At 35.5% G+C, this 26864-nt stretch overlaps 1 pseudogene; it reads left to right on the top strand.

The window, feature by feature from the left end:
- The first annotated feature begins 14627 nt into the window (after positions 1–14627).
- LOC143388585 (bromodomain and WD repeat-containing protein 1 pseudogene) lies at positions 14628–14999 on the top strand (annotated as a pseudogene).
- The last annotated feature ends 11865 nt before the right edge of the window (positions 15000–26864 follow it).

Genomic DNA, 26864 nt, shown 5'->3' with positions numbered 1-26864 from the left:
TGGCCCAGTGGAGGACTTAAGCCTGCAAACTTCAGAGACTGTGCAGAGTACCAATCTGCTAGCTCCTGTTTTCAACACAGCCAAATTTGTGGTTCCAATAGTCATTCTCCCACAGCCTCCCTCACTAGGCCAATGCACACTCACCATTGCCTGGTTCTCAGGAGTAGGGCTATTTGGGATTCTCAGTTCCTGCACAGCAGAACAACCTGTGACTCTGAAGTGTGAGACTACAAATGGCAAAAATGGAGGACTCAGGAGATAAGAAGTGAAAGCCCACCCTCCTCCTCCTGGATGACACACAGGATTGGACAGTTCCCACAAAATGCTCTTGATTGGAAGGGGCTTCGGATCATGAACATTGAATCTGAGAGAAGTGAGCCTTTTTTTGAGTGACAGGGAATATTATCCAATCCAGGAATGAATAAGGGCTAGAATCTCAGGTCATTGCGTGCTGCGTTTTTTTTTTTTTTTTTTTTTTTTAATCTGAGAAATGTAACCCAGAGTCTCATGCTGTGGTTATATTAAGGCAAGGTTTTTTTTTCCATAAGTGGGAACTAACCCAACCAACAGAACATTTTCATTTTAACCTACATATCAGGTCATTTCAGTTTATCAATTATTTATGCTTAAATATTATTTAGGAATTAATATAAAATAATGACAATAGCTATCAAATTTTATTTAAATTTTTTTATCTCTTTTGTTTTTAAGTGACGGATTGAACATTGAACTGGAAGAAACCCCCTGAAGTAAAAATGCCCAATAAAAACAAAATATAAGGGGCTGGGATTGTGGCTCAGCAGTAGAGTGCTCACCTCCCATGTGAAAGACCCTGGGTTCAATCCTCAGTACTACATAAATATAAATAAGTGAAATAAAGGTATTGTGCCCAGCTACAGCTAAAAAAAATACATTAAAAAAAACACCATAAAGTACAAGGTGAAAAACCAGCCTCTACCTCAGAGCAAAGAATGTCCAAGGAAGGGGGCATGACTCTTGTCCTTGGAAAGACACACAGAGCACTCCTATGGGTATGGGCATACCCATCCTGCTGAGTTGTTTATCTACAAATAACAGGAGCGATCTGCTGTGCCTGGTGTCCCTGACTCAGTCAGGCTAGGTGGGGACCCATAGCAATCCCCAAGCTGCTACGAATCAGCATGAGACAGGGAAAATACCTGGGATGCTAGATGACCCTTCCAGTAGTTTATGGTGGTTGTTAACATTTTGAGAAACCATAAATTTTAGCACATACTCCCCTTGTGGCCTAAGCCAATCAGTTCAAATGAATCCCCCTCTTGTAATAATCAATCACCCTTACCCAACTTCTTCCCACCAGTGAATGTGCTAATCATGTTTTAGAGTTGGTAATGATTTTTCCAAGGTGTGTGATGATTTGCTAAGAGATACTATGATGTTTGTGGGGTACCTGCCTTCCCCAAAGAGTGTATAATACTGCTGCAAACCCTGGGCTCAGGACCTCTAAGCCACCAATTGCTGTGTGTGGGTGGGGACTGAGCTAGCTTGCAATAAACACCTGTTTGCTGCTTACTTCGATCTTGGCCTCTGGTGGTCTTTTTGGGGTCCCACATTTAAGCTTAGCAGTCTCTCCTGAAACCCATGGGAAAAGAAGACAGTACTCCAGTTGTCTAGGACTGCAGTTTTATAGCACAAAAAGTTGCAAAAGTGGGGTGTCTTGAGAACTTACACAGATAACAGGATTTTGACAAGCACAATACAAAGGCAGGTAGTAGGTTAATTGTCTAAATGATTCAGCACTTAGGGAGTCAGTTTAGATCATAACATCAAAATTTATGATGCACCACCAAAATTTCAGAGTGAGTTTTTAATTTGGTCAGAAAAAGCCAGAATTTATGAGTCATCACTGAAGTTTCATGGAGGGTAGTTGTCTCATCAGGGAAAACCAGAGATGAGTGAGTTCAAGGCACTGGCGGGTATTTCAAGTAAGTTTACAAATCACAGTAATTTATAATGAAGCAGAAATTAACTTTTCATGCCTTTGTGATGAGATTGCTCCCAATCTGAAAGGAAATTATGCTGGATTTTTCACTTGCTAGAGCCATAGCTTTTAAAGTATAGGTTTCATACTTTAACAAGTATGAGCATTAAATTATTAACATTAATTACTACTAATTTTTTAAATGACCGAGTAAAATAGGAACTACGATATTTGTTATTAAATGCACAGAAATTTTGATTCATATATTGATAATGTAAACATGTAAAATTTTGACAATGATATAAAGATATTTAATATAAGCGCCTCAATACTTTAAGTCCTCATGTTCAGTGGGTCAGTCCTTCAATAATTTTTTTTTCATTTTTTATGTCATTTTGAATTACACTTCTGCAAATGTTGTAATGTATACAAATTTAAGATTTTGTATTTTGTAAAGTAGAAAAATATCAGATTTGGGCTCCTCTCAGGATTTTAAAACTTATAAGCCATGTGAGACATCTTAGCCCTTTTTTTTTCATATTTGCACACAGTCCAATTCTAGAGAGTTGGAGATATAATCTACTGTCCTGAGCAAAAGAGAAATTGCCTTAGGCTATTTCTAAAGCTTTTAACTTTTCTAACTTTTCAGAATTTTTGGTAATTTGAGAAAAAAAAATATTTATTTTAAGAAATGAATTGTTTCAAATTAATTATTTATATTTCCTGCATTATTTTTCACTTTCATTGTTTTTTTAGAAGAACTAACAGAACAGAATTAGAAAAGTGTTCCATGTAAATTTAAAGGTATGTTTCTAATGATCAAGATAGAAAGCAGAAGCAAAATATCATCTAGTTTGATGGTTCTGCCTCAAACTAGAGAGTTACTTATTTATTTCTGCTATTATTCACTAGGTTTCTGAGGTTGCAGAAATCACCAACCAACAAAGAAAAAGTCATTTTAGTTTGTTTCTCACAACCAATTCAAGTTAAAATACACTAATATCACTGTAGTTTCAGACCAAAGTGTGTTTCTATATAATAAAAATATGTATTTATAAATATATAAATAAATATAAAATATAACATAATATTAGATAGATTTTTTTTCCTGGATAATCATCTTGTACATATTTCCCTTTAGACACAGTTCTGGGAACAAAGTGTCACAAATAAGACATGGATCCTAAATTGTTACACAGAGTAATTAAGGCACATACTAAGAACTTGGTATAGAACTTGGCATAGAGACATAAATAACTAGAGAACACCATAGAAAATTACACTTAAATGCTAAGCAGCAAATTCATACTCTTTGAGTACATGAAGAGACAAGTTATCATAGCAAATTTTATAACTCAGTTGCTGCTAATATACAGAGATAGAGATATTTATTAAGAGATGGTTTTATGCAAATTTTGGTTTAAAAGGGAAAGATCAAATAATGTAGATGACTTAAACATGAACAATAATATTTCTCTGCATTTGGTAGCTTTTTTGCAGATATATGAATTATAATTAATTCCAACCAGTAAAATGCAAAAATAGTGTAAAGACAAAACTTCCATTTCTATCCAAATGTTTTTTCCTGACACAAAGACTGATTCTTTGAACCATTTCTGTAGATATGGGTTTTTTTTGTAATAAATATTTTGGTGATTTTTTAGCATATTACTTAATATACTTATGCTTCAAATTTTCTCTTTTGTCCTATTTTACTACCTCCAATCTGAAAGAAAAATTTCTAACTCCTAAACTCCCTTCATATTTGAGCTATCTTTTAATTTTTAAGGTTTTATCATTTCTATAATGAATACCGTGCTTTCAGTAAAGAATGACTATTATTATGCACCTGGGTCATTTACAGTAGTTTTGTTGTGTTCTTTGGTTTTATTTACATTGAAGTTAAAAAAAAAGGTAAATGTTGAACCGAAACTCAAAGAAAAAACCACCAACTCCAATTTTAAAACAAATTAAATCAAGATTGTGTTGTGTACACAAAAACTGGCCAGGACTGTCTCTTACAAGACCCCATGCTAGAGATCATCCCCCTGATCTTCAGGAAAAGGTTCTTACAGCACAAAAAGTTACAAAGGAGGTGGATGTCTAGGGTACTTACAGCTAACAAGATTTTGACAATCATAATACAAAGGCAGATAGCAGGCTAAGGATCTACATGGCTAACATTTCAAGGTAGGGAATAAATTCAGCTCCAGACATTAGAATTTATGAGCTGCCACTGAGATTTAGAGAAAATTGTTATTTTGTCAGTGGGAGCCAGGATTTATGAGTCACCAGTAAGGTTTTAGAGAGGTTTGTTATCTGGTAAGGGATAGCCAGGCATAGGTAAATTCAAAACACAGGCAGAAATTCCAAGCAAGTTGAAAACATCAAAATATTTTCAGGCCAAAGAGAAATTTTATTTTTCTTATACAAAACAAAAATAAACTTTTTATCCCTAAAAACTATTTTCTCTTTCTAAATTGCTATTAATGTCTCCCACAATTATAGGGTTCTGGATTTTCTCAGTTACTACTTTATCATTACCTTCAACCTACAATGCATGAGGCACATTGAATTTTTCCTCATACTCATGTACTTATCACTTGTTTTTTCTATAGAAATGCATTTGTATACGAGTATGTTTTTCCCGCATTTCCAAGATTCTGCCATGAAAATTTCTGTGATATCACTTCCCTGAAATGAGTTTTCATTATTTCATGTCAGTTCATCTAAGTATTCCATATCATGTGTCAGAAAAGATGAGAAAACTCTAAGGCCTTTCTTATTTGACTATTTATAAACTATAATTAAAGGTCTAACTCAGTACCTCATCAGAACTTAAGTCTCATTCACCTTTCTCATTCATATTGCTTTATTTTTTTAAGTAGGTAGCAGAAATTTTATTTTGAAGAAGAGTAAATGATTTAAAGCCATTCAATGTACTTTAGAGGATCCCAAAAACCTATGGTTGTAGTTTTTAAACAACCTTATCACTGAAAGATCTGAATTACACTCCAGGTTGGACACTGATACTATGCTTCCATGGGAAATGGTTTTTTGGTTATGAATATTGTCCTTTCCCTTTCCCCTATAGTAATCTAAATGTGTGGATTGTGTGAACTTTTAGAATCATTATTTTCAACACACTTAGCATGGACCCATTTGATAATAGGAGACATACATATTCTGAAATAAAAAGACCCTTCACCAAGCCCTAAAGAAGTGATAAAATATTCTCTGGAAAAAAACAACAGTCCTCCATTAGATCATTTTTAAAAAATACTAAGAATAAGTTTAGTTACTAATACATTACTGTACTAGGAAAAGTTATATAAATGCAATTTTACTTTTTAAAGTAGTTTCTGATTACTACAAAGAGAGTATAAAAAGCTGGGTACATGGGATGGAGTTGTGTCTCAGTGGTAGACTACTTTGCTAGCAGGTGCAAAGCATTGAGTTTGATTCTCAGCAATACATATAAAAAAATCTTTTTTGCCAGGGGGTTCATTTTTTAAATACATGACAGTGGAATGCATCACAATTCTTATTACACATATAAAACAATTTTTCATACCTCTGTATATAAAGTATGTTCACAACAATTACTGCCTTAATATATGTACTTTAGATAATTGTCTCTATTGCATTCCACAATTCTTGCTAATCTTTACACAACACTCCTACACTGGAAAATTCACATAAACTTGCCTCAGGAATTTAATGCATTAATCAAATAGATTTTCTGCAGCCTATTCAATGCTGTTGGAATGGCTATTATAAAAATCTAAAATTGTCATGTATGGTGGAATATGCCTAAAATTCTAGAAGCTATGAAAAATGATGCAGGAGAATTGTTAGTTCAAAGACAGCCTCATTGACATAACAAGGCTACAATCAACTTAGTGACAGCCTGTCTCAAAATATAACATAAAAAATAATGTGGATGTGTATCAGTGGTATGCACCCCTGTTTTCAATACTCAGCACCAAACCAAACAAAACCAAGCAAATATCTCATAATTAATAGGGATTCCAGGCTATACAAATATGTAAAAATATTGGTGACAATATAAATTTAATAAATATATTTTTTGTAAAAGTGTTAAGGTTCTTTAAAAGCTCAAAATAAAAATACCACATAATCCACCAGTAATAATTTGGGGTAGCAGTGCAAAGTTGTAACTGCCTGTACTCCCAGTGGCTTAGGAGGATAAGAGGTAGAAAACTAGGGGTTTATTCTCAAGTTAAAGTTCAGCCTCAAGAACTTGGCAAGGTCCTAAGAAACTCAGTAAAGCCCTTTCTCATAAATACATAAATAAATAAAAGTGTTGGAGACTGGGTATGTAGCACACTGGTAAAGTGCCCTGTGGTTAATCTCCAGTGTTTATATAAATAAAAAGAAATAAATAATAATTCTTGGTAAAAAAAAAAAATATCATACGATCCACTAATAATTACTCTGGATACATATGTAAAGGAATTGGAATACTTTTGCTAAATATATTGCCACATGTCTATTTTCATTGTATCTTTATTTATAGTATCTAATAAAAGGAAACAAATGAAGTACCTTTTAGATAGAAAGTATAATAGAAAATGCCTTCCAGCTGCAAAGCATCCAATTAGTCTATTCCTTCAGAAGCTACACACTTAAAATTCAAACTGGTCCCTAGAAGGCAAGACTCAGATAGTGGTGTCTTCTAAATACTCCAAAAAAATTTGGAATCTCTGGGAACCTTGTTTCAGATATTCTAAAACTCAGAACTAGGTCATATGGGAGGTCAGAATAAGAACACAGCACATAGTAAATACTTTAATGGGAAATTTTAATTCAGATATTGTCATAACCGAAAGCAGTGTTGGAGATAAAAAATAGATTCTTTGTTTCACTGGTCTTGGTTATAGATTCAATCCAAAAATATATTAGAAAAAAGTTAAAGCTACTGGTTAAAATTTATGTAAAACAGGTATTAAATACATACCAGGGGCTGAGTATGTTGGTGCAGGCCTGTAATCCCAGTTGCTGAAGAGGCGGAGGAAGAAGGATCAAAAGTTCAAAGCCAGCCTCAGCAAAAGCTAGGTGCTAAGAAACTCAGTGAGACCCTATCTTTAAATAAAGTTAAAAAATAAAATAAAATAAAATAACCCTGGGGTTGTGTCTTAGTAGTCCAGTGTTCCTGAGTTCAATCTTCAATATCCCCCTAAAAAATGTAGCAGGGGGCTGGGGCTGGAGCTCAGTGGTAGCTCACTTGTCTGGCACATGTGAGGCACTGGATTCGATTATCAGCTACATATATAAATAAAATATAGGTCTATCAACAACTAAAAATATATTTTTAAAATAGTATACCAAGTTATTAACATGGACTTTGATCTAATTTGCTGTGTAAGGCCCTTGAGATTGAATTTGGCCATGCATGGTGGTGCATGCCTGTAATACCAGCTGTTCACAAGACTGAGACAGAAGGATCATGATTGAAAACCAGTCTCAACAATGGTGAGGCACTAAGCAACTCAGTGAAACCCTGTCTGTAAGTAAAATACAAAATAGGGGTAGGGATGTGGCTCAGTGGTAGAGTGCCCCTGACTTAAATCCCTGGTCTTCCTCCCCCCAAAATGGGGCTGAGTAAATAGCTCAGTTGTAGAGTGCTTGCCTTCTAAGCATGAGGCCCTGGGGTCAATCCCCAGTAGAGAGAGAGAGAGAGAGATTGAACTTGCATGTAATTGAAATTCAAGTTAGTCCCACTTTTATTTTTTTCTGCCACACCAGAATAAAAGAGTTTCCTGAAAAGTTTGGAATGCTTCTGTGGATTATTTATTTATTTTTATTTATTTATTTATTTTTATGTGGTGCTAAGAATCGAACCCATGGCCTTGCATGTGCTAGGTGAGCGCTCTACAGCTGAGCCAAAATCTCAGGCCCTTCTGTGGGTTATTTTAATTAAATGGTCTAACAATAAATAAACAAACAAATATATAAATAAACCCTCAATTGAGGACCCATTACAGTTTTTAAAAATCCTTAATTGGGACACATAAACCTCATTTAGGAGACATTCATTCTTTTCAATATCACCTAATTTTATTCTGCTTTCTTCTCATGTGAAAATCTCAGAATGATAAATTAAAATCTTTTAAAAATGCCCTCCAGTTCTTGAAGAAAAATATTATAAATGATGCATACATTTAAAATAAAACATAAGAAAATAATGATTGAAAATGCTGAAAATGGAGTTTTTTTATGAACCAAAATTTCTTAGTTTGCCAATTGCATCTGGGTGTTTGTCTCATGAATTTTGAAGAAAAAAAATCTATTTAAGTAACAAGAAATAGAACTCCCATCATGTGGTATGAGGAATGATACCAAAAAACAAAACAAAACAAAACAAAACAACAACTCAGTGTGCCATCTTAGATGTTTCCTGATGGTTTTGGGTAGAACATGGAGCAAAATGCATTTAGAATAGGCTTTGGAAAAGGCATGCTGACTACCATATGGGTTCACTTTCATCCTTTCAGTGACACATCATTTTTTCTTCAAATTCAATCTGGGACAAAGGACATTGTTGCAGGTGTCCCCACAAGTGGGCTTCAAGGTCTTTTATATTTGAAATAGGCCTTAACGTTGCCCATTAACATATCTTCCAGTTAGCCTCCAGGTGTTGTTGAGTGAGGCCAATTATCTCGATTACATGGTCATTATAGGATCTATTCTATTTTATACTTATTCACTGTGAACAGAGAACCCTAGATTTGGACATGTGAACAGAGAGCTAGAAAACTAGGGGTTTATTCTGAGACCTATGAAGAGCTCAGCTGAGGTTCTGGATTTCAAATTTTTGTTCTGGATGTGAGATAATGCTTCCCCTACATTTAAAAATCTCAGGACTCATGAAGAGTTAAAAGCCAGCATCATCAAAGTAATGAGACCCTAAGAAACTCAAAGGGACCCTGTCTCTAAATAAAAATATAAAAAAAGGGGAGGGGATAGGAATCAGTGGATGAATACCTCTGGATTGAATTTCTGGTACCAAAACGAAAACAATTCACACACACACAAACACACATATGCACACACACACACACACACACACACACACACACAAACACTCACACACACACAAAATAATACAAACAAACAAACAAACCCTCATGAGTAACAAGCCCTAAAATCAGCAGCCTCTCTCATGCATGAGTACAACAAATGGATTTGGGATTCTCTCCTGATAATAACTCAGTATTGACAATGCAATCTGGAGACATGCTGGACTCATGGCACATGGAAGCCCACAAAGGGCTTTAGAAAGAAGCTGAAAACACCATACAATTATGGAATAAAATGCCCAGGTTTTCAACTGCTAATCTAAGCCTCACGAAACTAGTCAGAGGCAGGTGAAGGCTAAGCTGCCCCACAGAGATCCTCTGGCCACAAGACTCTGGAGAGGACCATGAGGAGTCCCTAGCCATGACTGCCAGTTTCCACTATTGTCACTCCTGTGAGCTTTAAGCCACCTTCCTACCCAGTCTCAAGATAACAAGGCACACTTATCATTTCCTGACTTTCAGGGTTCTCAGCGTTCTCCCAAAGGTTTGTTTTCAGCTTAGGCATGGCACAGAGACCTGGGCTCTGGATACAGAAGCCTACAAAAAGATTGAAAAAATGGCCGGCTCCAGACACCAAGAGAACAGAAGATTGTGGAAGCCCACCCTCCCATCATAGGCTGCGTGAGAATTGGACAGTTCTCACCTAAGAGAGTGATTGGTCAATGCTTCAGGCACTGCCTCCCACTCCCAAGTGAGTGCAAAATCAAAGTCTGAATGACAGGCTGCTCCATTGTCATTGTTAAAAGATTGCACATCAGAGGTGCTGGGGATGTGGCTCAAGTGGTAACGTGCTCTCCTGGCATGGGTGCGGCCCAGGTTTGATCCTCAGCACCACATAAAAACAAAGATGTTGTTTCTGCTGAAAACTAAAATGTAAAAAAAATATTAAAAAACGATTACAGATCAGGGCTGAGAATATAGTTTAGTCAGTAGAGTGCTTGCTTTGCTTATATAAGGCCATGGATTCAATCTCCTGCACTACACACATACACTCCCACCAAAATAATAATAATAATAAATTAGTAACGGACTTTGAGGACTAGGGTTATGGATCAGTGGTAGAGTGCTTCGCAAGCATGCATGAGGTACTGGGTTGAACACCCAGCAACACATTAAAAAGACAACCAACAAACAAACAAACTACTAATGGTTTTGTGTCCATCTACAACAACAAATATTCAAGGAAAAGTAAAGACTGTGTATTAGACTTGTGCACCCTCACTACAGAACTCATAAACACTTTTTATATATAATTTATGCATATATGTCTTCAGATAGTGTATAAAATTCTCCTGAGATGGCTTTTCAAGTAACTTATATTATAGGTATGCTTCACAACCCTGAAATCCTCCCCACCTCACTTATTTTTATTATTATTATTATTATTATTATTATTATTATTATTATTATTATTATTATTATTATTTGATGACCTGTTAATTGCATTAAATGCCTCTGTATGGGGTTATTTTAAGGCAAAGTTTTCTTCCAATAATAGGACCTAGCCCAGAGAGAAGTGCATTGACACTTATAACTGTTTATAAGGCTAAAGCAATTTGTGAATAAATATGTATATATTTTTATTTATGAAAGTGATATCACAATTACTTTAACATTTTTTAACATTTCTGTTCTTTGTCTCATAAAAAAAAAAAAAACAATTTGAGCTTTAAACTCATTAGCAATGTCCTCATATCCCTTCCCCCAAAAAAGTGACTCACAGGTAAAATTCAAATTATTGAGACTCATAAATTTTGGATCCTTTATTTTAACTAATGAAGTCTATAGCTTTTCTTTTTATTTTCACCTTTAAATTAAGCCCTCTTTTCATAGCTTTCTCATTGTGTAACTGATCTCTAATATTCTGCATATTTTTCCCCAATTATGATCACTTTGGACTATTGATGTCTTGATGTAGGGAATCTCAAAGTGGTAATGCACAAAGCAGGAAATGGATATAGTAAGATGTAAGACTGGTGATTGCTGAGTATGTAGATTTTGCTATAAAAATAAATATTGGTGGACTATATGGGCATAGGGACAAAAAAAGCAATGAAAAAAAGAGAAACTTGAGTAGTAGATGGATTCAGGCTACAAGTCTACAAAGATAGCTTGAATATAGAGGGTAGTGTTTGTGGAAGCAGCAATAAAATTTGGGGGGAAAGAAAAAGGTAATTGTTTTTGTAGTTCCCAAGTTAGAGAGCCAGGTGAATGGGTTTTGTGTTCAACTCTTTCCACCTAGGAGTGTAATTTATAGTTCATAGGGTTTGTCACAATAAGTAATAAAACACCATTTCCATGTACCTTTACACTTTGTCATGGCTACTAGCTGACTTTGACAATTCGAGTCACATTACATCTTTGCACTTGTTAGTTATTCATTAATTAATCCATTCATTTCATTATTTATTTGCTTCTTTATTAATTCACTTTTTCTTTAGTTGTCATTGTTTTTACATTACTGGTGATTATATAATTGAATACATATTCTGAATGTTAACTTTTTCTTAAATACTGTTTTATGTGTTTATTCATATATTTAATATTCATTTAAATTTTTTTTCTTTGCCAAGCCTGATTTATACTAGACCTTAATCTTTGTTTATGAAGACTATATAAAATCACATTATTCCAAATAATTCAAGGATCTATCATCTTGGCAAAATCCTAATCATCCACTAAAGTTGACTGGGTCAACTAAAAGCTGTGTCAAAACTCCTCTTTTTTCTTATACACACTTTAGTAAAGAATTCCTCTCTCACTTTTATATGTTGTAGAGCAGACTAACTTCCCAAAGCAGCAGTAAATAATGTAGATGAATTTTCCAACTAGCTCACTATTTCTTTTAAATTATTTACATCTTTGTCACTAAGATTGACACTGATTACTTTTTTTTTTAATTTTGCAAAATCTCTCTCTCTCTCTCTCTCATATTACAAAATGAAACCAGATATGCTTGTTTGCTTAGAAACACTCTCAGCTTTTAATAAAATATTCTGTAAAGAAAAAGGGTTTTGCTGATTTTCTTAGAGCCTCACTAAGTTCCTGAGGCCTGCTGACTTTAATATAATGTTATCGAAGTTAGCATACAGTGTGTGTGTGTGTGTGTGTGTATACACACCATGGCATACTCATCAGGTGTATACACAATAACAGTAAAGCAAAAGTGAATTAAAAATGGAATGAATAAATGGGTAAAAAAATAAAATAAATAAAAAAGTACAACGATTTTTATGTGCCTGGAATTGTCAAATGTTGATTGTGGCCACACAAATTCGTAAAGCCACTTGGAAATGGTTTTATACTACCTACTGAAACATACTCTGTGAATTGTCAATTCCACTCCAAGATGGGAAGAAATAAAAACGTAACCCATTCATCTGACTCTTTCTTTTGTGGACTGTGCCAGAGTTACCTTCGTCTTTCGCTTCTACCTTATTTCTGTCTCCAAAGAAACTACCCTTACCCTTGAGAAACTAATGTAACTCCATTTTTAAAAATAAATAAAGGGCTGGGGATGTGGCCCAAGCGGTAGTGCGCTCGCCTTGCATGCGTGTGGCCCGTGTTCGATCCTCAGCACCACATACAAACAAAGATGTTGTGTCCGCCAAATACTAAAAAATAAATATTAAAATTCTCTCTCTCTCTCTTTCTTAAAAAAAATAAAAATAAATAAAAATAAATAAATAACAGTAGCTTCTACCTTAAGGCCTGACCTAAGGAAGGGGGCGTGACCCTTTTCCTTGGAAAAACCCAGAGAGCACTCCTAAGCAAATACCCTGCCTGCTGAGTTGTTTGTCTGTAAATAACAGGAGAGGTCTGAGGTGTCAGGTGTCCCTGACTCAGTTAGGCTAGGAGAGGACCCATAGCAACCCCTCTAGCAACCACCAATCAGCATGAGACAGGGAAAATACCTGGAATTCCAGATGACACCCAAGTAGTTTATGGTGGTCAATAACACACTGGAAAACCATGTAGTTTAGCATGTACACTCCTCCTGGCCTAAATCAATCAGTTCAAATGAATCCCACTATTGTACTAACCAATCACCCCTACCCAACTTGTTCCTGCCATTGAATGTGTTAATCAATGTTAAGAGTTGTTGTTTCCTTTTCCTGCGGTATGGAATGATTTTCTGTGTGATGTTGTGATGCATAGAGTATCCCACCAAAACCTATAAAATCTCACTGAACAAAGGATGGGACTCACTCCCAGGTACTACTGCATCAGGAATAGTTGTGAGTCCAGGCTTGAGCTTGCATTAAATACCCTTGTGTGATTGCATTGGATTTGGCTCCTGGAGGTCTATTGGGGTCCCTCGATTCTGACATAACACCCTCATGCTACCATTGATCCACCATTGGACTTTTTAAATCTGAACCCCTGAGCTGGTCATTCTTTCCCTCTTTCCTTCTCAGCACTTTTTTCTCTACCCTTATCTACTCCACCAATACTTTTTCATGAATACTCACTACTACATACATACTCAGCATCCACCAATCTCACATCCTGACCCATCCTGATCCTGCCTTTTCCATGAATCACATTTAAATCTCCTCCACTCAGATATCAATAGTCCAGAGTAAGGTCAGGTTAGGGTGTTATATATGCAGGTTTTTAGAAGTCATAACAATAAGCCTCTAAGAGTGGGATGTATTTTAGATGAGGTGAAAAAGAAAATCTGCAGCCTACACTGTTAAACTGAAGTATCTAAAATTTACTAATCTCAATAATTTGGAAAAATAAATTCTATAAAAAGGAGAGTAAAGAAAAGAACATAATATATAAAAGTGACAAATTTGAAGACACACCAAGTTTATATATTCAAAGAGTGTCATATGTTGGTGCTTTCAAAAGACAAATTAATTTGAAATAAATGTGGTTAATGTGAGATGTAGTAATTAATCATTTATTAATTATATATAATGGTAGTATATATGTATATGTACAAAATGCATCTAATATTCTCATGAGTATACATTGCAAGAAATGAACTCTACAGTAATTTATTTATTTATTTTTAAAATTCTGCTGACAACAATATAAATACCTACATCTAGGTTTATGTATTACCAAATGTTCAGGATACATTTTATACTTTATAAAGTTCATCACTGACCAAGAGAACTTTTCTCAATTTTTAAAAGAAGTAGTATTTATATCCAGTTAGAACATAATGCCATCATTTATTTTTATTTTTTAATTATTTTAAATTATATATGACAGCCGAATAGATTACAATTTTTATTACACATATAGAGCATGATTTTTCATTTCTGTGGTTTTATAAAAAGTATTTTTACACGAATTCACTTCTTTATACATTTACTTTATAGAATAATATACATCATATTCCACCATCATTTCTCACCCCATGAACCCTCCCCTCCCAACCCCAACAGGTCATTTTGATACACAGTGCTATGAACTTATTGAAAAAGAGCCTCCCCCGCGCAGGCCTCCGGGCAGCAGCGGGCACTTGAGGAGAGGGGACGCCTGCGCGGTGAGGCCTCGGTGAGGCCTACACACTTAGCTCACCCGCTCACCCCGTCCTGCACCCCGCCATGGTGAAGCCCGAGCCGGCCCCCCGCTCCCCAATGTCTGGTGAGCTCAGCGAGTCAGAACTGTACTTCCTCGTTGCTGTGTACCCATTGGTAGGCTGGTGCTGCAGAGCCGCCCAGATGCTGGTGCAGGAGCTGGAGCAGTAACAGCTGTTGCCCAAGAGGTTGGACTGGGAGGGCAACTAGCACAACAGGAGCTACAAGGAATTGGTCTTGTCCAATAAGCTTGTGGCTCTTGATCATCTGTTGCAAATCTGCCAGCGCATGAGCCCTATGTTGGACGAAGAAATTTCACCCAGTATTTTAATTGTCACCTCTTTACTTGGTGCATGAAGGCAATCTTTGCTACATACAGCAAAAGGTACCTTAAATTGAAGAAGTGTTCTGCTTTGTATTAATAGCTTAATAATTAATATTATTGTGATGCAATGTAAGTATTGTGGAAGAAAGGTGGTATGTAACTATAAATCATGCTGTGGACAATAAAATTCTCTGCATTTAGCATAGAACATTGAATCCTATTATATAAGTGTTTAATGGATTTTTCTGCATTTAAAAAATTGCTCAAGATACAGATGTTAAGCTAAAAAGATTGAATTCATTATGAGACGTGTTTGAGGTTTTATGAATATGAGTTCTTAATTGTTCATTTTGTAGCTCACTCGTAACTTATTGAATGTAATTGTATGTGTCTAATAAACTCTTGAAATGCTAGAAATATTCCTTTGCTATTTAGATTCCAAGAGCCCTTTGTTACAAACGGAAGTGATTTTCTAAGGTTGGTAGCAGTTTGAAAACAAGCACCAAAAATGTAAAATTGCATGGTTCTTTTTTTTACACTATTTTTTTTCAAATTATGTACTAGTAAAATGTTTGAAATTGCTATTTTTCTGTTAGCTTGGTACAAATGACATAGACTTAAGTATATGTATGTGATACAATCTATGTATAATGTGGCTAAACTGCTAATGGGCAAGATGGTTGGTTCCTCTCATCCTGAGGCTCTTCTCTTGACTCTCTAAGAGAAATCGCTGGGATGCTCCCTCTTTAGAGGCACCATGAGGATAAAGCTTGACTGAGGAAGAACAGCCTCCCTCTTGGTTCCGCTGCCAGACTGGTTTGTCCAGGTAGCTGTTTCCTAGTGCTCTATAGCCATGTCTCATGTTGGCTCTAATCAGGAAACTGTTGGTATTCTTCCTTTTCTGTGTTCCTATTCACTTGTAATTATTGTTGTAGGTGGTTACTCCGTAGTTCTGGGGCAGCATGTTTTCCTCTCTTTTCTGTGTTGAGCTCAATGTTGTTCTGTGATGAGCACTGTTTTAGAACTGGCAGACCTTAGAAGAGACTTGGTCAAGTGCATAGGGCAGGACCCTGTTTCTCTATTGTTTTTTACTGGTACCATGAGAGGATGCCTGGTAACTGTTCTTTGGTCATGATAGTCGTAATGGATCCATTCATGTAAAACTCAATATGCCTGTTAGTTTGGGGCACCTGAGGCTCATGGAGGTTAACTATGATAAAGGACCTCCCATGTCTTTTTGAGTTGTGAGGTAGCTAAACTTGAGCACAGCAGATTGGCCATGACCTGTGTTCTGCTGCTGTCTCCTAGGAGGGAAGACATTTTTTCTTCACTTCTTTTCTTGTAGGTCAGGGAGGAATGACACTTTTTGAATTAGTGTTAAGACTCACAGATCCTACTTATATGCCCTTCTGTAAAGGATTATCTGTGATCCTAAAATAAAGAGAAAGCTATTTAATTTGTCAATACTTCCTAAAGAGAACAAAGTCATGGCAGTATTGGCCAAATTAATTTTAAGTCTAAACAACTCAAGGACTTTTATATGTGAATGAATTAAAATTTTTCCCAATTTTCTTTAAACTTTACTATTGTATAGTATAATTCTACATTGAAAAATTAACACTTATTTGGCATTAAATGGGACTTGAAAAAAGATCTGGTTTTATGGCCTGTTGTTAATAAACATTTGCCATGGATCTCTTTAAAGTTCCCAAAATCTTTGAGCCTCAGTTACCTCACTTGTAAATTGGTGAAAACACCTACCTCACAATGTTGTTGTGAGGGCTTAATTTTCTTAATGAGGAAAGCACTTTGTGAACTCTAAAGTGCTACATAAATGTTGTTGTTGCTGCTGTATCTGAGATGTCCTAAGGTTTTTTGTTTTTTTTTTTTTCCCTTCAGAAATAGTCTAATAAACCTCCAGGGCTTTTCTTTTAAAGTATATAATACTTGGTAAAACCTTACATAATTAACCAGTTTATTACAATATAAAAAAAGAAAAGAGTATATATGTTATAATAAAATGAACAGATAAACTTTTGTAACTAAAACATAGCATAATAATAATAATAATAATAATAATAGAAATAATAAACTTGCCATTTAGACAACAATAAATTATACATCTGACACTACTGACATCTTTTCCAAAAAAAAGGGGTTGCTTGTGGGGAAAAAGGTATTGTATACTTTCTTGATATCAAGAATAAATTATTTTCAGAAATAATATATATTTCAATATAAACATAAAAGAAAACCGGGTTCCATGGTGCACACCTCTAATTCCATTGGATTGGGAGGCTCAGACAAGATAATCCTGAGTTCAAAACTAGCCTCAGATCTCAGCAAGGCCCCAGCAACTATGTGTGACCCAGTCTCTGTGTGCCCCTGAGTTAAATTTCCAGTAAGAAACAACACAATAAAAAGAATACAGGGTATTCGTAAGGACACAAAACAAATTCTCATGAACTAAAAATAAAGTAGAAATTGTTGTTACTTCTTCATGAAAACTGTATATATATATATATATATATATATATATATATATATATATATATATGAAATACTCCACACCAAGCAGCTTAGACCTGTAGAAATATAGTAAGTGTGTACCATGACAGCGTACAGTTATGTGATAGCATAAGGCTACAGTTATACTTATGAATACAGTGGAAATCTGGGGCCTAGGAGGAAAGAGGAGGTACATTCAAAAAAATAAAAATAATAAGGTTTGAGAAAAAATGGCTTCCAGAGCCCAAAAAGATTTTTGGTTTAATTAGAGTACAAAATACCACATAAGTATTTTATTGAAGTCACATCTGTAAATGCATCACATGTATAATGGCTTTCAAGGAAAATATGTAGAATTTATCACAAACTAAATAAAAATTTACAAAAGCACATAAAATACCATGTGTGTAAATAAAACTAATCATTATAAATAAAACTATTTTAACTCAATTGAATATATAATATTTTCCCATCAAAATTTTAGCATTTTTTTTTAAATACAAAAAGAGAGCTGGACATGGTGATACACAATTGTGATCCCAGCACCTTGGGAGTCTGAGACAGGTGTATTGTGTGCTCAAAGCCAGCATCAGCAAAAGTGATGCCTTAAGCAACTCAGTGAGACACCGTCTGTAAATATTATACAAAATAGGTCTAGGGATGTGGCTCAATGGCTAAGTTCCCCTGAGTTTAATTCCCAGTACAAAAGAAAGGAAAAAAAAAAAGGATTAAACAAAATAAATTTATCTTGGAAATAAAATATGTAAAATACCTCAAAACCTTTAATAAAAAAGCAAATAATATAGTTATTATTATGTGACACATTTAATGTATATTATTAAACTATATTGCAATAATACAGACCAATAAATCATAACATGAATCAAATCTGAAACAATATGTATGTCAATAGTATTGTTAAGATCAATAGAAAGGTGTATGTAAAACCAACCATATGAAAAATAACATTAGACGTGAATGAATGAATCTATCCAACCTAATGTTAGAATTGGGACATAGTGGCAATGTTCACTGTTAGAATGTGTGTGAAGAATGTGCAAGGTAGTCAGTTCCAACCTTAGAAACACTGTAAAACGCAAATATTAAGAGGAAATGATGTTGAAAATAAAGCAGAATATTAAAATGAGACACTCTCCCTCCATCTATAGATACATTAAATAAAAAACTACTATGAGTATCTCTTTGGCAAAATCATGAATCAGTAGAGAGATTTAGATACACTGGATATTAGTCCTGTCTTGAGCAAAGTACCACAATTTGGTAAAAATCACCAATTAACATCATCACCTATAGTAAACAGAATTGTGAGAGAGGGGCTGAGGATGTAGCTCAGTTTTTAGAGTGCTTGTCTTGTATGCACAAGGCCCTGGGTTCAATCTCTAGCACCATAAAAAAAAAGAAGAAAGAAATACGGGAGAAGTGATACCAAAAAAAAAAAAAAAAAATTGTGGTGATATCTAGGAGCCATAAAAGCCTTCACAAGTGTTTCATCAGCTGTGATCAAGACACAGAAATACCCAAATATCAAAGGTGTCAATTTATCTCAAAAAACATCTGCCAGCATATTTTCCCAGCTGCTGTTGCTGACAGATGAAGTTCACTCTAGCTTGTATTTTAGGTGAAATAGGGAGGAATCCAGTAAACTACTTTTAGCTTGAATGAGATTTTAGCATTTCCTTAATCCTGCCCCATCCATGACATACTAGCAATAATGCCAGAACTACCAATTGCTTATAGAAAAAGTGTTTGTGTGTGTGTGTGTGTGTGTGTATGTGTCTGAATGTGTCAACTTTAAAATATTTTGTTTATGTTGCTATGTCCTGAAGTTCCAAGCTCTGTAACACATGGTGACAGAGCTTATGTAAAACTTTGTAGATTTCAAACAAATGAGTTTACATTCTTTTCCCAGCACTTTTATGAACTATGATACCTAACAGTAGTTCAGAAAGGAGGTTAAAAAACAATGATCCCTGTTTATTCCAACAAATCTTTACAGAATAGTCATGTATTGGCTACTTTATATAAACTTTTCATAGGGATAAAATGCATCAGTCAAAGAGATGTTCTGTACCCTGGGCTGTGTTGTTGAAAAGGTTATTATAATAATCTGAAAGAGCTAGGTGTGGTGGCAATTGTTCTAGAGGCTGGAGAGCCTGAGTCAGGAGGATTGTGTATTGAAAAGCACCCTTAACAACATAGCAAGGCTATAAGCAACTTAGTGAGATATTAGTGATATATCATCTGTCTCAAAAAAAAAAAAGGACTAGAGACATAACTCAGTGGTAAGCACCCCCAGAGTTCAATTCCTAGCACCAAAGCACACAAAACCAAACAAATATCTGAAAGATAGTAGAGACTCCAGAGTATATTGTATATGAATAGATAAAAATTTTGGTTACAATATAAAGTTAATAAAGATACTCTTAAGAAAACTATCATGGTTCTTAAAAGCTCAAAATAAAAATGCCACATAATTCATTAATAATAATTTTTTGAAGCAGGGTATTATTGTGAATGTCTGTACTCCTAGTGGCTCAGGAGAATGAAACAGGAGGAATTTAAGTGCGTGTCTAAATAAATAAAAATATAACAATTCTTGGTTAAAAAAATGCCCTATAATCCAGTAGTTATAATTCTGGATATATGTCTAAAGAAATTGGAACACTTTTGTTAAAGAAATTATTCCATTTCCATTTTTATTGCAGGTTTATTCACAGTATCTAATAAAAGGAATCAAATAAGTGCCTTTTAGATGCAAGGAATTGATGAAAAGGTTTCTTCCAGCTGCAGATTATCCATATACTTGCCTTAAAGGCTGCATACTTATAATTCAAACTGCTCCCTAAAAGGCAAGACTCAGATACTTATTTTTCTGAGTACTCCAAGAGATTTTGGTACCTCTGGACAAATTGTATAAGACTTTTCAAAAACTAATGAGAAGGTAAATATTGCAGTTTGAAATATTGAAAACACACAGTACATTCCTCAACGGGGAATCTTAACTCAGACACTGTGATAAGGTGTCTGAGTCTGGGGAAGAAAGAGGAAGTAAAATCAGAGTTTGAGATAAAACTAGACTCTGTTTCACTGATTTCTAGATTATTGATTTAATCCAAACAGATATTGGAAAAGGGTTAAAGCTTCTAATTAAATTTTATTTAAAACAGTTATTTAAAAAGTACCAGGAAAGAGCTGAAGGTGTGGCTCAGTGGTACAGTGCTTGCCTAGCATATATGAGGCCCTGAGCTTAATTCTCAGCACCATATATAAATTAATAAAATATAAGTAAATATTAAAATATAATACCAGGTAATGGTTCGGGGTTGCAGCTCAGTGGTAGAGTGCTTGGCTAGTATGCATGAGGTAGTGTGTTCCATACTGGATCCACATTAATAATAATAATAATAATAATAATAATAATAATAATGTGTTCATCTACAAATAAGAAAAAAAACTTTTAAAAAGTACAACAGTGTCATGGCCTGTAACTTTCTAATTAACTGTGTTCTAATTAAGCGCTTGCAAATGAACTTGCTTGTAATTTAAAGTCCAGTTCCTCTTTTATTCCCTGCCACAGTGTTAAGCTCAAATTTGGGACCCCCAAAAGACCACCAGAGACTCAAGATTGATGTAAGCAGCAAAGAGGTGTTTATTGCGAGCTAGCTGGGTCCTCCGCACGCACACAAAGCAACTGGTGACGCTGAGAGGCCTTGAACCCAGGGTTTGCCGCATTTTTATACATTTTTTGGAGAGGGCAGGGACTTCACATACATCATAGCCTCTTTTAGCAAATCATCACACACCGGAGGGAAAATCAAATAACAACTCTAAAACACGATTAGCACTTTTACTGGCGGGAACAAGTTGTCTAGGAGTGATTGGTCAGTACAAAAGCGGGTCTTCGTTTGAACTGATTGTTTTAAGCCAAGAGGGGTGTACATGCTGAACTACATGGTTTCCCAACATCATAAACTACTGGGAGTGCCATCTGGCATACCGGGTATTTCCCTGTCTCATGCTGACTGGTGGCTGCTAGGGGGCTGCTTTGGGTCCCCACCTAGTCTGACTGAGTCAGGGACACCTGGCGCAGCAGATTTCTCCTGTAGATAAAAAACTTAGCAGTGTGGGGATGTGCCTAGGAGCGCTCTGTGGGTTTTTCTAAGGACAAAGGTCATGTCCCTTCCTTGGACAGGCTTTGCTCTGAGGTAGAGGCTGGTTTTTCAACAGCAGAACAAAAGAGTTTGCTTGAATATTAGAAATGCTTCTAAATGTCATTTTAATAAACTTGTCTTATATATTTAAAAACTCACTTGAAGCAAACTTGATGGCACAGGCCATAACTCCTGTGGCTCAGGAGAATTGTACATGGGTATCATGAGTTCAAAGCCACCCTCAGCAAAAGCAAGGCACTAAGCAACTAAGTGAGACACTCTCTCTAAATAAATACATGTGGGTTGAGGAATGATACAGATAAACTCATTTTTGTGTGCCATCTTAGGAGTTTATAGATGTTTTCAGCATACATGGAAAAATTTTATTTAAAATAGGTTTCAGAAAATGTATTCTGACTAACATATGGGTTCACTTTCATCTTTTCCTTGACCCATCTTTCCTCTTGCAACTTCACCAAGAGACAAAGGACTTTGTTCTTTGTTCCCAAAAGTTGGCATTAAGGTTTTTACATTTGAAATAGGCCTTAATGGTGCTCATTAACATATCTTCCAGTTAGCCTCCAGCTGTGGTAGAATGAGGCTCATTATCCTGATTACACTATAATTTTACTATCCCTTCTATTTTATACTTATTCACTATGAAAAAAGAACCCTTGATTTGAATATGTGAACAGAGAGCTAGAAAACTAGGGGTTTATTCTCAGACCTAGGAAGAGCTAAACTGAAGTTCTGGAATTTATATTGTTGTTCTTAATTTGTGATACTGCTTCCCCTACATTTAAAAAGCTCAGGAGTCATGAGGAGCATTGCGTTAAATTCCAGCATCAGCAATTTAATGAGGCCCTAAGAAACTCAAAGGGATCCTGTCTCCATATATAAATATTTAAAAAGGGATGGGGATTTGCTTCAGTGACTGAACGCCCCTGGATTGAATTCCTGGTACCAAAAAAAAAATAAAACACAAAACAAAAAACCTCATCAGTAACAAGCTCTAAAAGTACAATCCCTCTTTTGCATGAAAACAACAAATGAAGTTGAAGTTCTCTCCAGATAATTATGCTAGTCTTCACCACACAATGTGGGAACATGATGGACTCATGGCACATGGATGCCCACAAAGGGCTTCAGAGACAAGCTGAAAACACCATAAAATTGTGGAACAAAATGCCCAGGTTTTTAACTGCTGATCTAAGCTTCACTAGACTAGTAAGGAGAGGGGATGGAGGTTGATCTGCCACAGAGACCCTCTGAGTAGTCCTGTGAAGATGGCCTTAGGCCTGAGCCTACACAACTCTATTTTAAAAACTCTAGTTTCAATCCTGCAGTCTCACCAGGCACACACAATGAGCACTCAAGTAAGGCCTCAAAAAATTTACTTCCCCTCAACCTGATAAATGGAGTGAAGCCTCTGGCAGGATGTCCTAGCCTGATAAGAGACAAAGGAAAAGAGATCAGAGTGGAGACCACCAGACCAGATGTTTCTGACCCCAGGGTAAATGATAAAAAGAAATCTGGTGGTTGCTGAAGAAGATTGCAAGGGGGCTGTGTCAAAAACCACAAAATTTTATGCAAGTAATAGAGCTAATTAACAGGAATTCGGCCAGCCAAAACAAGGATACTCTGAGCTGGAGAGCCTGATGAGGACATGACATTGCATCACTTGTCTTCATTTCCTAATTCTCTGCATAATCCTCACTACTCTCCAAATCTATGTTATTGTCTGGACCCTGGTGAGAACTGCAACTTCTCCCTATCATCCTCTCCTCAACCAGTAATCTGCTCCACACCAGGACAGGCCTGCCTTGATCACCCTGGTCTGAGTGAGTGTGCATATGCTGTACATAAAGTCTAAGGCTTGAGACTTTTGAACTTAGCATACAGAGGGATGTCTGTAATTAGCCTGTCATTATTACGTGTGCTTTGCAGTACTTAGAATTAATTTTTAATTGTTAACTGTGAATGGATTATGTCTATTGAAGTACCTAGCATTAAGAATTGTTGTTTTCTTGATTAAGAACCTGTAAAGTGGGACTGGGGATGTGGCTCAAGCAGTAGTGAGCTTGCCTGGCATGCATGTGGCCCAGGTTCGATCCTCAGCACCACATACAAACAAAGATGTTGTGTCCGCTGAAAACTAAAAAATAAATATTAAAAAATTCTCTAAAAAAAGTTTTTTTATAAAAGAACCTATAGATTGAAATTATGTTGAGTAATTGAATGAATAAAGCATTGAAAGGGGCAGAAGAGCATGGACAGTCTTTATTTCTCTCCTGTACTGCATATGTCACAATTGTTGTCCCCTCACAATAAGTTCCTAACCACAATTTTCATTTTTTACCATTGCCACTCTTGCCAGCTTCAAACAACCTACTTATCCAGTCTCAAGATAACAAGGTACACTTATCATTTTCTTGCTTTCAGGGTTTTCAGAATTCTCCCTGAAATTTGTTTTCAGCTTCTTCTTAGCACAGAAACTTGGGCTCATGAGCAATGACAGAAAGCCTAAAATATGATTAAAAGAATGGCACCTAAAAGACTGATTGGACAAGTCTTCAGGCACTGCCTCAGACCTAAGCCGAGTGGGCCCAGAATCAAGTTCAAAAGGCAGGCTGTTCCATTTTTATTGTTAAAAGACTAAGGATCAGGGCTGAGGATATGAACTTAAATAAGAGACATTAAAATACTACTTATAAGATATCTCTTGTTTTCCAGATATTCTCTGTACCACATGTGATTAAAACCTGACATTTTTCCTCCAGTTGGTACATTGTTGTCTATAACTGTATAAGAAGTCACTCTAAAACCTACTAGTGCATATTTGGATTTAATTGAATTCATCTGCAATATTTTTTCTGCATGTGTTTAGCTGTTAAGATTACTGAACTTCAGAGGGTGATCTGGCTGCCAAAAAGAAGCACTCTGAATCTTCTTCACATGATTTCTCAGAATCTAATATATTAAGGTGAGCTTGTTCTCATTGAGGAGACAGTGTTCTAAAAGCAAAAGCAAAAGCATTAAAAAATATTTCCTGACTAGGTACCTAACTAGTACTCTTTCATAGGCACAACTTTATATAAGCCATAAAAAAAAATAAGAAGAGCCCTGACCCAAAGATTGGAGAATACATTCTGCATTTGGGTAGAGTAGGAGTAAAATCACATTACCAAATTTCTGTACACAGATAAGGCTAAAGGACTACTGATATTATATCACTAATTCTGCCTTTTGTAATAGATGAGGTTTATACAGCTGTTCAGTGTCAAAAAATATTTTCAAAATTCCACAAGTACTCTGTGTATGTCTCATGTGTGTGTGTGTGTGTGTGTGTGTGTGTGTGTGTGTTTGTGTATGTGTGAATGTGTTTGTTTATATGCTCATATATGCATAGTACTGGTGGTTAAAAACTTAGAGAATTATTATGCTGAGATATATCCTCAATTTTTTCTTTTCTTTTTTTATTTTGAAACAGGATCTTACAAATATGGTTTTTTGTGTGCCCACAATTTTTAAGTACATATCAAGATCAAATATGCCTCACTCAAAGGCAAAACTTACCTCCTTTAGAAGCTATGATTCATCATTATTTTTGAGTAGTGACATTTTTAAGTAGTGACATTTATTCAAAAAAGGGAGGGGGGTTACACACATATGGTGGCTCATGTCAGCAATCTTAATAATTTGGGAGACTTAAGCAGAAGAATCACAATTTCAAATTCAGCCTAAATAATATCAGAGGGCCCTAAGAATCTAAGCAAGACTTTGTGTGAAAACTGAACATAAAATAAAATACAATCTAAAAATCCTGGTGATACAGGGGTTTAGGAGAACTACCCTGTGTTAAGTATTCATTCTTCTCCCCTTAAAAAAAGAAAAGAATTAAAAAAAAGAAAAACAAAATGTTTACATCTGATGAACTCTTTACTCAATGGGGATAATATGTTTGACAAAAACTTCTAAAGCTTATAGCAAGGATTTAAAATAAACTTGGGAAATTGCTGAAAATTGAATTGAAATATCAAGAAGAAGCAATGATTTTTAAATTTCTTATCAGGAGAAATTTGAAAATAGGCATATTTTATTTTAGTCATGATGAAAATGCAGGATGCTATGGAAACTGCAACAGAAGGACTGTATTTGTATCACAAAAATTTTATAAATGGAGAATATGAAACACATAAAAAGTGAGGTTGAGACAATATTAAGGCCATTTATGTAATCTAAAATAAATAATATATTAAATATCTACTATATGAATTTTATCTGGGAGTATGTCTACAAAACAACACAATACTCCTTGCATAAAGCAGAGGATTTGTGATAGTCTCAAATTAAAAATGATTTCACATCTGTGGCTGTTGTTCAGGGGCTCATATGACAAAAGCAAGGTTTGGGGCTCAAGCAGTTGAAAGAAGATGTGAGGAACTTTTGGATGATAGGCATGCTACTTTTGAAAGCAGCAATAGCCCATAACCAGCCTCTAGATTCTATCCTTCAGCCCCCCAAATTATTAAATAGAACTTTTTTTTTATGCAGGTCAGACAAAGAAGGCACATCAACAACATTTTACTGATGTAAGAGCATGCTCACAAACATTTGTTTTTGACCATGAGTACATAGATTGAATATGAGTGTTTATGACCTTGGCTATTTGCTAAAAATACAGCCCTCTGGAAGCCTGGCCAAGTACTAACATATTTGGTCTTTTTTTGTCCTTAAGTGCCTCATGGCATTGAGCATTTTACAACTTCTACTGTAAGGAGCAATGCTAACCTCTCCATTCTTAAGGTGCAACACAGAATGCTGTTTATCTCTAATTTTTACAGACAAAAAAAAATAATCTTGCTCTCTTACCACCTAGGTAAATTATTTTTTAAGTCCACCAGTTCTGCTTAACAGGTAAAATGGGGTAAACTTGGATACCTGGGCTGGCCATGTCAGTTTTTCACTGGAGCCATTGGCTGCTGTTGTTTTCATTTTATGCATCATCCATTGATTGGGCTTGAAAGCCATCATCCTTCTTCTTCTCCCCAGACTCAATCATCACAATGGGGAAACTTGATGGGTATTTTAAAAATACAGAGATCTTACTCTACTGTATATACTTTGGATTCCTAGACTTCTTGATTATCTTGCAATTCCTCATTCTGGTAGTCTCTCATATACTTACATCAGTTTTTGCTGTCAGATCTATAGAAACCATTCATCCCATGGCCAGAGCAGCTGCACATGACTCATTTG

Source organism: Callospermophilus lateralis, unplaced genomic scaffold (genome assembly GCF_048772815.1).
Source record: "Callospermophilus lateralis isolate mCalLat2 unplaced genomic scaffold, mCalLat2.hap1 Scaffold_60, whole genome shotgun sequence".
NCBI classification, from domain to species: domain Eukaryota; kingdom Metazoa; phylum Chordata; class Mammalia; order Rodentia; family Sciuridae; genus Callospermophilus; species Callospermophilus lateralis.
The sequence above is the reverse complement of the archived record's forward strand: the minus strand, read 5'-3'. Positions and strand labels throughout refer to the sequence as shown.